Raw genomic sequence first — 11,208 nt, 5'->3', positions numbered from 1 at the left:
ACCGAAGTGCTTATAGAGCATTTTTATATATAAGCACTTAGAAATGAGCACTCCTGTAGATCTTTTTAGTTATAATGACAGAATTCAAGCCAAAATTTATGAGAGAGCAAAATCTTTAGCTACAAGGATTTTTCTTGCATCAATACAAGAACTAAGAAATCATCAAGCCAAGGAAACTCCCTGAACTTTTTGATGAAGGAACTTAGAGCTGCTATCAAGTGGATCACGAATTTAAATTTTGGACCACCTGGTTTTGCTGATATAACCATGGCTTTCAAAGACTACAAACTTATCATCACGAATTTTTTGAAGAATGCAAATGCCAATCCAGAGGCTCAGATGATGGGACAGAAATCAAGAATCTTCTCATGCTTTTCAAATACTGCTGGTTGGAAGCGGAAGGCAGTAGTGGAAATCTTTAGATACTAATGAGTTTTTAATGTAGAATATTGTTATTTTCCTTCTTAACTTTTCTGTTTCAATTGTAATTGACCTTAAATTCACAAAATAAAAAATAAAAAGCATATAACGCAGGCATTAATTAGAAAGTATTGCAACGTAAGTTCATTGATTAGCTTGTGTGCTTGATTTACAAATTAAAAAATTGATATTAGACTGAACTAAGGTTTGTGATATGAAGTTGGGGGAAATTAATGACTTTAGTGCGATATATATTTGAATATTTTTTTAAAAAAAAGTTAGTCTGACAAATTGTAACTTATTTTGTTGATAAAATTTAAAAGCTAGTTTAGATTATAATAAATGACCATAAAAGGTATAAAGTTTTATGATAATAATTTTTGTTCTAATTTGAAATGTTTGAACTTTAGATTAAAATTTTAAAAAGAATCTATATATAATTAGTTATTATTTGTGGATTTTACAAAATCTTGAATAAATAAGTTTCAAACATTAAATAATAAAAGGATAAAATTAATTGATAAATTCCAAAATGTTAATTTGTAAAAAGATAAAATAATTTGAGAGATGAGGGAGATAGTCTAACAAAATTTAAAATTGCATGAATGCTGGACTTAAATTTTCTCATAAACTCTTGTTAGAAGTTTATCATAGTGGCTTCAGCTGATGAGCTTTTCTTCCCAGAGCCACTTTGCAATTATTTTTTACCCAAACAAGATTTCTTATCTTGTAATGAGCTTCTAACATCCCAGCTAAGGACTTGTTTAGATAATCATCAAAAATACATTCAAATCACATTTGGAATCTGCATTTACCAAATTCAACAAATAACTCTAAATACACTTTTGGTCATATGTAAACTAAAATTCAAAAAAGCATTAAAATTTGGGCATCCAAAACCCACAAACCTCATTGGGAGATTAAGATAAAAATGCTCATGGTCCTTTTGACAACAAAGGATTAATTAATTTTCTTTAAACAAATAAACAAATAAAAAACTTCATAAATAATGTTTAAAAACAATAATAATTAAAATAAAAAATAAAATAAGTGATGGTAATTTTCAATGAATTTTAATTGTATTAAGATTTTACTAGACAAGAAGAAAAACAGAGTATACTGAATTATACTTTGTAAACCAATCTTGTTAAGGCCCACTGTTTAAGATTAAAAATAAATAATTTTTAAATAGTTTAAAACTTTAAATATTTTATAAAAAATAATTATTTTGTTAATATCTTATAAAAAGCAAACATTATTTTATATTTAGTTATTATAATATAAATGTTATTATTATTATTTATTTTTAAAGATGTATCCCACCTCAAAATACTCTCTCTCTCATCTACGACATTAGGGACCTATTTGTTTGAGATTAAAAAATACGTAGTTTATTAGGCAGTTTATAGCTTTTATAAAAAAAGATGTATTTTGTAGAGATTTTATAAAAAGGAGACATTATTTATGTTTGGTTACAATAATAAAAAAGTGATTATTAGTTATTATTTTTAAATTTTATGATATTTTTCTTGATTTTTGTTTTATAAAAAATATTTATTATTATAATATTTAAAAATTTTTATATACCTCATGTATCCCTTCTCTTTAAAACACTTTCTCTCATCTATCACATTAGATTATTTTTAGAAACTACTCAAAATAATTTCTTAAATAAATCAAAAATCTATTTTTTTAATTATTTTCAAAAGTTTAAACAAATACTTCCTCCATTCAAAAATATAAGACATTTTTAACCGAATCTCTCACCCCCCCAATAAAGTAGTTACTTTCTTTTTAACTAACCCTATCTTTTCATATTTACCCCTATAAAATATCTTACATAATATAAATAAATTCATTCATTAATAAAGACACTTTTGAAGAAAGGGCAATGATTAAATCTCAAAAGACTAAAAATGCCTTACATTTTTAAACAGACGAGCGTCTTAAATAAAATGCCTTATATTTTTTAAGGGAGAGAGTATCTTAAAAACTTACAAAATAATTTTTTTAAAAAATATAAGTAATTTTTTAAGAAATAAGCTAAAACAAACGGGCTCTAGATTCTTTTTAGAAACTACTTAAAGTAATTTATTAAAAGATAAAAAATACACTTTTTTTAAATTTTGATTATTTTCAAAAGTTAAACAAGCAATAACAAAAACTCACAAAATATATTATTTTCCAGAAAAATAAATAATTTTTTTATAAAATAAGCTCAAAATATGCGTTTTAAGTATAATTTTTCATTTGATGTAATATACTGAAAGTGCTATTTGATTTGAATGCTAATAGCCACGTGTTTTTTTTATTAACAGTAACCACGGCAAATAAAAGTCATACAGGAAAATGAAAATTTGCAGATAAAGGGTCACAATTATACTAAACCATTTTCCATCGTTTGTTTCCAATTGCTTGTGAATCTTCTTCCGGCCATGACTTTGAGGAGATTTAATAGATTATCCGAATCAATTTTGAGTCCATCAATATCTCCGGTCTAAATTTCTACCATCAAGAATACTTCTAATAATCTTTAAATGGTTGAAAGCAAGAGTAACATCCATAAAATCAAATAGACGAAACCATCTGACTCACTAACTCATTTAGCAGCAGATCTAAGCTCTTTCAAAATGATCCCAAAGGATTGCTTTGAATTGGAAAGCTATTTTTTAAAAAAAGTTTAAGAAGATAAATTCCTTGTATGGATTTTGATCTCCCTAATTTTCAGATTACGTGTTTGGGAATATAAACAAATGGAAAACGGACGCACTCCGTCAACTTGATATGATCAACAAGCAGTTAGAGACAAGTCCTGCGTTCACATGGTGGGAGCGGGAAAGAACAAAAACACGGAAGGAATTGGAGGAAATACTCGTGCAAGAGGAAATTATGTGCGATTGATCAGCACAGGGGGATAATTAAAATAAAAATATAAATAAGCCTGGTAATTTTCAATGAATTTTTTATTTTATTAAGATTTTCAATGAATTTTCAGTGTCGTGGAGACAAAAGCGCAACAAAATTGAAGCTCTACAGGATGAAGACGGTGAGTGGTTGTACGACCCAGAATAGACCATGGCTTTGGGTTTAATAATATTCCCACAACACCACTAATACAAGATTACACGTATTGATAAAGATCAATAATTATATTTTACAGACTTATTTTTGAAAATAAAGTCATAAATTTTAAAAAATACACATTTAATAATTATGTTACAATCATTTCAATTTCTTTCTCCCACTTAAGTAGTAATATTAAAAAAGCATTATTAATGAGACATTATTTTTGCTAAATTGTCATATATTTTGAGATAATAAAACACATTTAAAGTTGTTTATAATTTGCAAATGGAGGGAGTATTATTTTAAGATATTATTAGTACTTTAATATTTAATAATATTATTAAAGGATTACTATTTTAATAAGATATTAAAACTATAATACCTTCTAGTTACTTGTGTTATTGCCAACGATGATGAACCAATAATTGCCCAACAGTCGATGTTAAATTGACTGGTTAAAATGATATTTTATTGTTTACATGAGAAATAAATAGCATATTTCTCTTGTAGTTATTTTATAATTTTAGAAACTTAATCAGTTTTAATTTTCTAATAGAGTATTTGTTTGTAATTTTCTGACACTAGTGCAAAATATGAGTTTAACACAGCGCGCTTTTAACATTGATTCACAGGGCAAACGATGTTAAAATGAACTCAGTAGCATTACTATAATTTTCAAAGTGCTTGTTTGACTTTGAACATCGGGTCGATAGTTACAACATTTACGTCTTATGTAATTTCTATTGAATTTTACATTTTTCATCTGTATCGATACTGGCTGGCTGAGTTTAGATTGTATAAAACATTGTAACATTTGCAAGAATGGAAAATAGTTATAAACAGATGTAACACTTAAAAAAAAAAAAAAAAGCTTTCAACATCAGTTGCAATTATAGTCAAAGTTGGATGTGATCCTTTCAACATTGTTATAGTCTCAATTGATATTGAAATGTGACAATTATTTTAAAAAATAAAAAAATTGACAACTTTTAACAGCAGACTTGAAACCATTGTTAAAAGTTATTGACTTTTAATATCATCTGTAACAACAACAGTTCTTCAACCATTACTAAAAATTATTTTTTACTCACTATTAAAGGTTTATTCTTTAATAGTGTGAGTTCTTTTGTGTAATTTTTGAGATCTTTTTTATTAACTAAATATTAAAGTTAACTTTTATCATAATAAAAGAAAACGTTGTATTTTTTAATTATTAAAAGGGACATTGTATTAAAAAAAAATTAATTCCAAAACGAGTTTGGACCTATAGTTAAATGCCAAAATTACCTATAACCTTCTATTCGTTCTTTTAACCGCTAAAGCCACAAATTTATATATTTTATTAGTATAACTTTTTTTTTTTCAGAGTAATGGTCAAACTTATATTAAAATAAAGCAATTAATACATATAAACCTAAGTTGTCTAAAGTCCCCACAAAAATAATGAAACATACAAATCAGAACACAAAACAATAGCAATAATGTTTAATATGTTTCTTTTTAAGAAACATTTTCTTTTTAATTTGGAGAAAATTACAAAGAAACATACCTGTAATGGATGAGAGGATCCAGCCTGCAACATTCTGTTTCGGAGGATTTAGTGCCATTATGGCATTAAGCCATTGGCTTTTAAAAAGAACAATTTTAAAAGCAACAATGATATGACCTTTCTATATGCACAAATCACAACACTTCATAAATATTAGTATTGCTGCAATATATATTATATATATATATATCATTATGTGTTGCCTGTTTAAGTTTTAATATTTTTTTTTAAAAAAGCTCATTTGTCTCTTCTAAAATGGATTCTTTAAAATTTTAAATTCATAAATTTCATAACATTTATTTTTCATAAAACTTTTATAAGAAAAATAACAAAATAAAAAAAATTTATGAAAATTCATGGACAACAATTTCAGAGAATTTGTTCCCGTCTTTTTTTTTTTTTTTTTGACTGAATGTTCCTGTCTTTTTTAGTCTTGTTCTCAAACAATATTAGTTATATTTTCATATATAATATTTACAATTCTATAATATTTTTATTCTTTATTATGTATATTCTTTCAATTTAATTTCTTAATTCTTATAATTGCCATCTTGAAGATTTTTAAACTTTCATTTAGTTCCCTATTAATCTAATCAATTCTCCGTTCAAAAAGTGACAATTGCAAAATCGGTACAAAATGTTTATTCATTTTCTACTATTCATACATATTGTTTGGTTTTTTTGAAAAGAATATTCTATACTTAAACATTTCGTAACACGTACAGGCTACAATAATCTTTAGATAATCTTTAGTGTAATCTTCAAAGTTCTAACCTCCTAAAGAAGGTTTAATCTGACAATTCGGAAGGAAATATGTCCAAAACAAACCCTTCATTCCAAGTGCTGCAAATAAATGAATAATCATTTGGTACACTTGGACAGGATGACTCACTCAGGTGGTGAGATTTTCGAATGGGAATGTAATTGCCGTTGATGTCTCCACCAACATCAGGAAATGTCTCGCAGCCAGGCAGAGGCTTCACCTTCGCCATTGAATCAACTTCAAGCGGGTATTTCAATAAATGCCCTTTCATTTCTTACAATTACAGCTTCAGCTAGGTTTGTCTCCAGTTTTGCTCACCTAAGTGCCTTACTCGTCTCACACATTCAAGACTCTCAGGTTCCTCCAGACATTCGTCTATGCTTCCAATATGTTCATCCCACAGTGACATTCTATATCCATACACCTGAATGAATCCATTAAACCATTTATTTCTCCAAGTTAGCAACAACATCTAATTGCACAGCAACAATTAAAACCAAACTTTTCTTAAAATTTATGAATCCTGCCTGTCCACGAGGTCTACAGTGCTTGCTTGCCCAAGTATGATGAGGCTGGTATGCTCCCATTGCTATCTCTGTGTCTCTGGTGCCTTCCATAGATCGTTGGTTGATGTTTGCAGATCCCAGTATCACATACTCATCGTCCACTATCATTCCTTTTGAATGAACATAAATCATGAATCGCCGATTTTTTTGCGTTAATGCCTACATCACCAAATTTTACTAACATGAACTCGACTGTGATATACATCAATACATGTCAAAAATAGAGTAGTTGAAATTTGAAAAGCCAAACTTCATGTTATAAGGATTATAAGGAATATACCTGAGGTTGAGGAGTGCTCGCTCCAGGAGGATTTATAGCATTTACGTGGTTTTTGATTTTCCATGGCCTCACGACTGCCAAGGCAAAAGAAATTCAAGTAATCCGGTGGTTCATACTCATTGTCAAGTCCAGCCTCTTGTAAGGCCTTGTAACAGTCTCGTACATCATTTGCATTGTTTTAAACTGCATAAATCAACAAGTGTTACTCGACTAAAACCCACAGATGATTATGACTTGTGTTAATATAAGTTTACCTGCCAAAAGAGAATCCTCTGAGTAGCTGTACTTGTTGGTACACCTTCGGGCCACATAGGAATGACAATATAAGCAGCAAATCTCTCGTGTTGTTTGATTTTTGCAGCTATTTTGAGAGCAATTTCCATAGGAATTAAATTGTTTGCACCTGTATCAAGAGAAGGGGAAAAATGATCATATTATGCTGGATGCCTATGGCAAAATAGCTACTGACATACACTAATTGCTCTTCGCGCTTTCTTTTATCTGTTCAGTACCTAAACAACATCTGCATTCGGCCACCAGCTTGGTTACTTAAATGGAAGTTACCTAAATATGCTAAAATATACACATAGAAATCTTCAACATTGTCATGTTCAGACAAACTTCATATGGTAATTTTTCAGGTAACTTGAAGATATGGTAAAAAAACAGGGGAATTAATATTTGCAAGAACTTTTAACTCTACAATTTTTTTTTTTTTTATTTTTTATTTTTCATCTTGGGATTAAAAACATACTTTTAAACTTGTCTCAAAGATCATTAAATAATTACCTATGTCTTTGTGAGAATCCCAATTATATGATGAGCCAAGAAAGTATTGGTTCTCAATATAGATGAACTTTTGGGCAGATCTGATAGCCTTGACATATGCAGAATGTATGCTCATGTCTATCAGTACATTCTTTCCACAAACCAAGTTCTGTTGCCAAGTAAACAAAATTAGTTTATATAAGCAGATAAGAAAGATTAGTGTTCAAGACACTGGGAAGCAGCTGGCCGCAAGTTTCCCACCTTCTTTGTAGCATCTTTAGGATCCTTGGGAAATCCTTTGACAGAATTAGAATCAATTGAACGAAAGACCTTCAGTTGGAAGAATATAGTGAAAAATCAGAAAACAATAGATATATATTGAACAAGTTTGTCATAGGGAGTAAGAATTCTTTTGCAATCAATCATACCTGGACATGCCAGCTTCTGGGTTATCACCATTCGAGCATGAAACATCAGCAATACCAAGGATATCAGGGATTCTATCATTTTAAGTAATGAATCGTCATGTGAACCTTTTATCTTTTGAAGTCCATGCAATTTTGATGCCTTTAACCAACGCTCCTCAAAATTTGTGAGGATGTCATAAGCAGCTGGACCATCTATTAGTGAATGCAAATCATGCCACGGTTGTCTTGGACAGCCATCAACAGGGCCCTGTTTAAATTGCAAATGAAACATTACAATGTAGATGACATCTTAACATAATTATAGAGAGAATTAAAGTGGCTCTGTTCCTCATATCATTCAAAAGACGATTATATATTGTAGTCATATTCTCTGATAAGAACATAATTCAGTTGTGTCTGATCAAAAGCATCAATAGATGATTTACCACAAAATTAGGGTTGTGATAGTCATCTTTGTGCGTTGTCTGCAAGGTCTTGAAGAGAGGATGTTGTGGTGTATCATATCGGCCATCGCATAAATCAAGACCTCCAATAAAAGCTATAATCTTTCTCTTGTGATAGCCTGCATCAGCATCCACGATGACTGCTTTTTGATGATGAGTATAAATGGTTCCAGTTTCCTAACAAGGATCAATAAGAAATTACTACACTATCTATGTTTAAACACTTCATACTAGAAAAGACCATGTTGGTGGAACATGTACATTTGGTGAAACAAAATCATAAAAATAAAAATCAGCTGAAAGGTCTTTGACAATCTGAACAAAAAACATATATCAGCGGAGTAATATAACAAACAGATGAAATTTCTCTTTAAACTGTTGTTTGACCCAACTGTGTCCTTTTCCACTTGATCGTGGGCACAGAAGAACTTGTACTGAAGAACCTTGAAAAATTGGAGAGTATCCTCATCATGAGTGTTCATAAGTCCAGTCTGCAAATAAAATAATTCAAGATAGGCAAGGAAGTTGATCAATACATCATCTGAACCACAAAGTAACCAAAACAGCAGACAAGTTGCCATAAATCTGAAGCAAATATGGTAGTGTGTGGCCTCAAATGAGTTATCTACCACAAGGCACTGAGACTGTGCCATACTTTTCTTCATAAAACTGTACAAGGAATATAAAACCTTTGATGGCACAAAGGACAACATCTAACAGGTAGCTCTAAATATACATTGGCGGGAAACCTTAACTTTGATGAAAGTGAAAATACCTATTGGGAAATACCAACAAATGCCTAAGACCACTACAGCACAGAGAGAAGTAATGATAATAACAATACAATCATACCAAACTAAGAAATAGTATGATAATTTACAAAGCAGTGATCAAATAATTGAAAATCAACATATTCTCATGCTCATATCCAATGATCTGTGATTGCTTATATGGTGATCTTATTTGAATCCATCCATATGAATCCTGCTAAATTTTATCTCATCAGCCAAAAATAAAAAAATCTGACAGGAATTCTAACGTGATATACAAAAAAGGCATGTCATGGCATTCTACATAAATATAAACAAAGTGCCACAAAAAATAAATTGAAACATAGTTTAAAGTTCTTTACCGTTTTATATCCACCAAGCATGCTTCTAGAAGTAGGATCGTCCCACACAAGTAGCAGAACTCTCGCACCTTCTTGGGATTTGATTTTGAGAAGATCACCTAATGTACAAGCTTTAGCATCATCAGTATCTCGAACCAGTCTAACATTGTAGTATACAGACCACCCCACAATGTATACTAATCGTTGGGCCTGACTTATTGCATCAAAGATGTCATGCCAGCAATTGCCATGCTCATAATTCACACCACCTTCGATCTTCAAATTAGGAAGAAGGGAACCTCCATGAACATGAGCATCTTGATAAAGTCTAACTCGACCCCCCTTCCTAAGGGGAAAGTACGTACCTGGAACCCCCTCATAGCTAGGACCTGTCCCTATACCATGACCATAAAGAGCCACCTTATCAAAAGGAATGTATTGAATGGATAAACTCAAGACTGCTCCATCTTTGCAAGGTTTCCCACTAGAATTAAGGATTGGAAATGACCCTTCAACTTTTGCGCCTTTGTATAACTGTTCCACTGGAATTCCAACCGCACCCATGATTTGTGAACCCACAATATCGCTCTCCTGTACCACAAAGTGTACTTCTGCAGCATGATGTGCTACAGGAACATAGAAATGCTGCATCCAGATAGGGTTCTCATCGTTCTTGATTACAAATGTCCTTGCAATTACAGCACCCACCAGAGATACAGTCACGTAAGGATCACTAGTAATGATTGTGTTGGACACATGCCCTTGAATTTTTGGCCAAGTTTTCCAGGTAATCTGGAAAACATATCCCCCATTTTCTGATGGAACATATCTAAATTGGGCAGGTTTCTAGCCCCTTTTACGCATATATCCAAGTTTCCATGCAGAAGCAAGACCCTCAGGGAACTCGTAGTGGTTTGAAACGGAACAACTAGGTGGCCCAATCCATGGTTTGAACCTCCAAAAGATAGTGTTTCGCCAAAACCGAAATGAGTCATGTAAGAACTAATTAACAAGAGTTTTTTTCGCTGTAAAAGGTCCAAAATAGATTTGGTGAAAACTTAATTGGATACGGAAGAACGAGCAATCTGAATCTGAGTAATATGAAAAGAGCAAAACAAGCTTCAGGGAAAGAAATGATTGAATCGGAGAAAGCCTGAAATCACAATACAAAAAAATTATCATCCATGGAATCTGAGAAATCCTCCTTGACTCACCTGGTAACTACAAAGAAGGTGATGGCAGAATGAAATGTGTACAGAAATCCAGTGCATTTATCCATTATTGAATGAGAACTGGGGGAGGAAGACGAAAGGAAGCTACTTCGATCGACATCACGAACAGCGACACAAAGTGGACTTTGAATGTTGAATTATTTTTTTGAATTGAGTGAGTCAATGGAGTAGAAGAAGCCCTCATGCCCGAATATTTAAAATTTTTATTTTATTAACAAATAAAGTAATTAATAATTTAAAGGCAACTTTTCCAAGTTTCAAAAAAAAATTAAAAATAAAAAAACCTAGTGAAAATATTATAAAAAATTAATTATTATAAAATTTATTAATAACTATTTAAAGGTAACTTTTCCAAGTTTCAAAAAAAAATTAAAAATAAAAAAACCTAGTGAAAATATTTATAAAAAATTAATTATTATAAAATTTATTAATAACTAAGTTATTAATAAATTTATAATAATTATTTTTTTGTGTGAGATTTGTATATAATTTTTTTTATTAGAATTTCAGTCCCGTGTTACATAATTTATACACATACATGGATTAAAATCTTCCTTGGGGCAAATGTGTTGAATTAATGTT

General features: G+C 30.6%; 1 pseudogene; it reads right to left on the bottom strand.

The window, feature by feature from the left end:
• Positions 1–5,783: 5,783 nt before the first annotated feature.
• Positions 5,784–10,766, bottom strand: LOC129311820 (phospholipase D gamma 1-like; annotated as a pseudogene).
• Between the last annotated feature and the right edge of the window lie 442 nt (positions 10,767–11,208).

Source organism: Prosopis cineraria, unplaced genomic scaffold (genome assembly GCF_029017545.1).
Source record: "Prosopis cineraria cultivar Desert tree isolate PC_DT_omini unplaced genomic scaffold, ASM2901754v1 PC5, whole genome shotgun sequence".
In the NCBI taxonomy this organism is placed as follows: domain Eukaryota; kingdom Viridiplantae; phylum Streptophyta; class Magnoliopsida; order Fabales; family Fabaceae; genus Prosopis; species Prosopis cineraria.
Note: the sequence above shows the minus strand (reverse complement) of the source record. Positions and strands in the feature narration are given on the sequence as shown.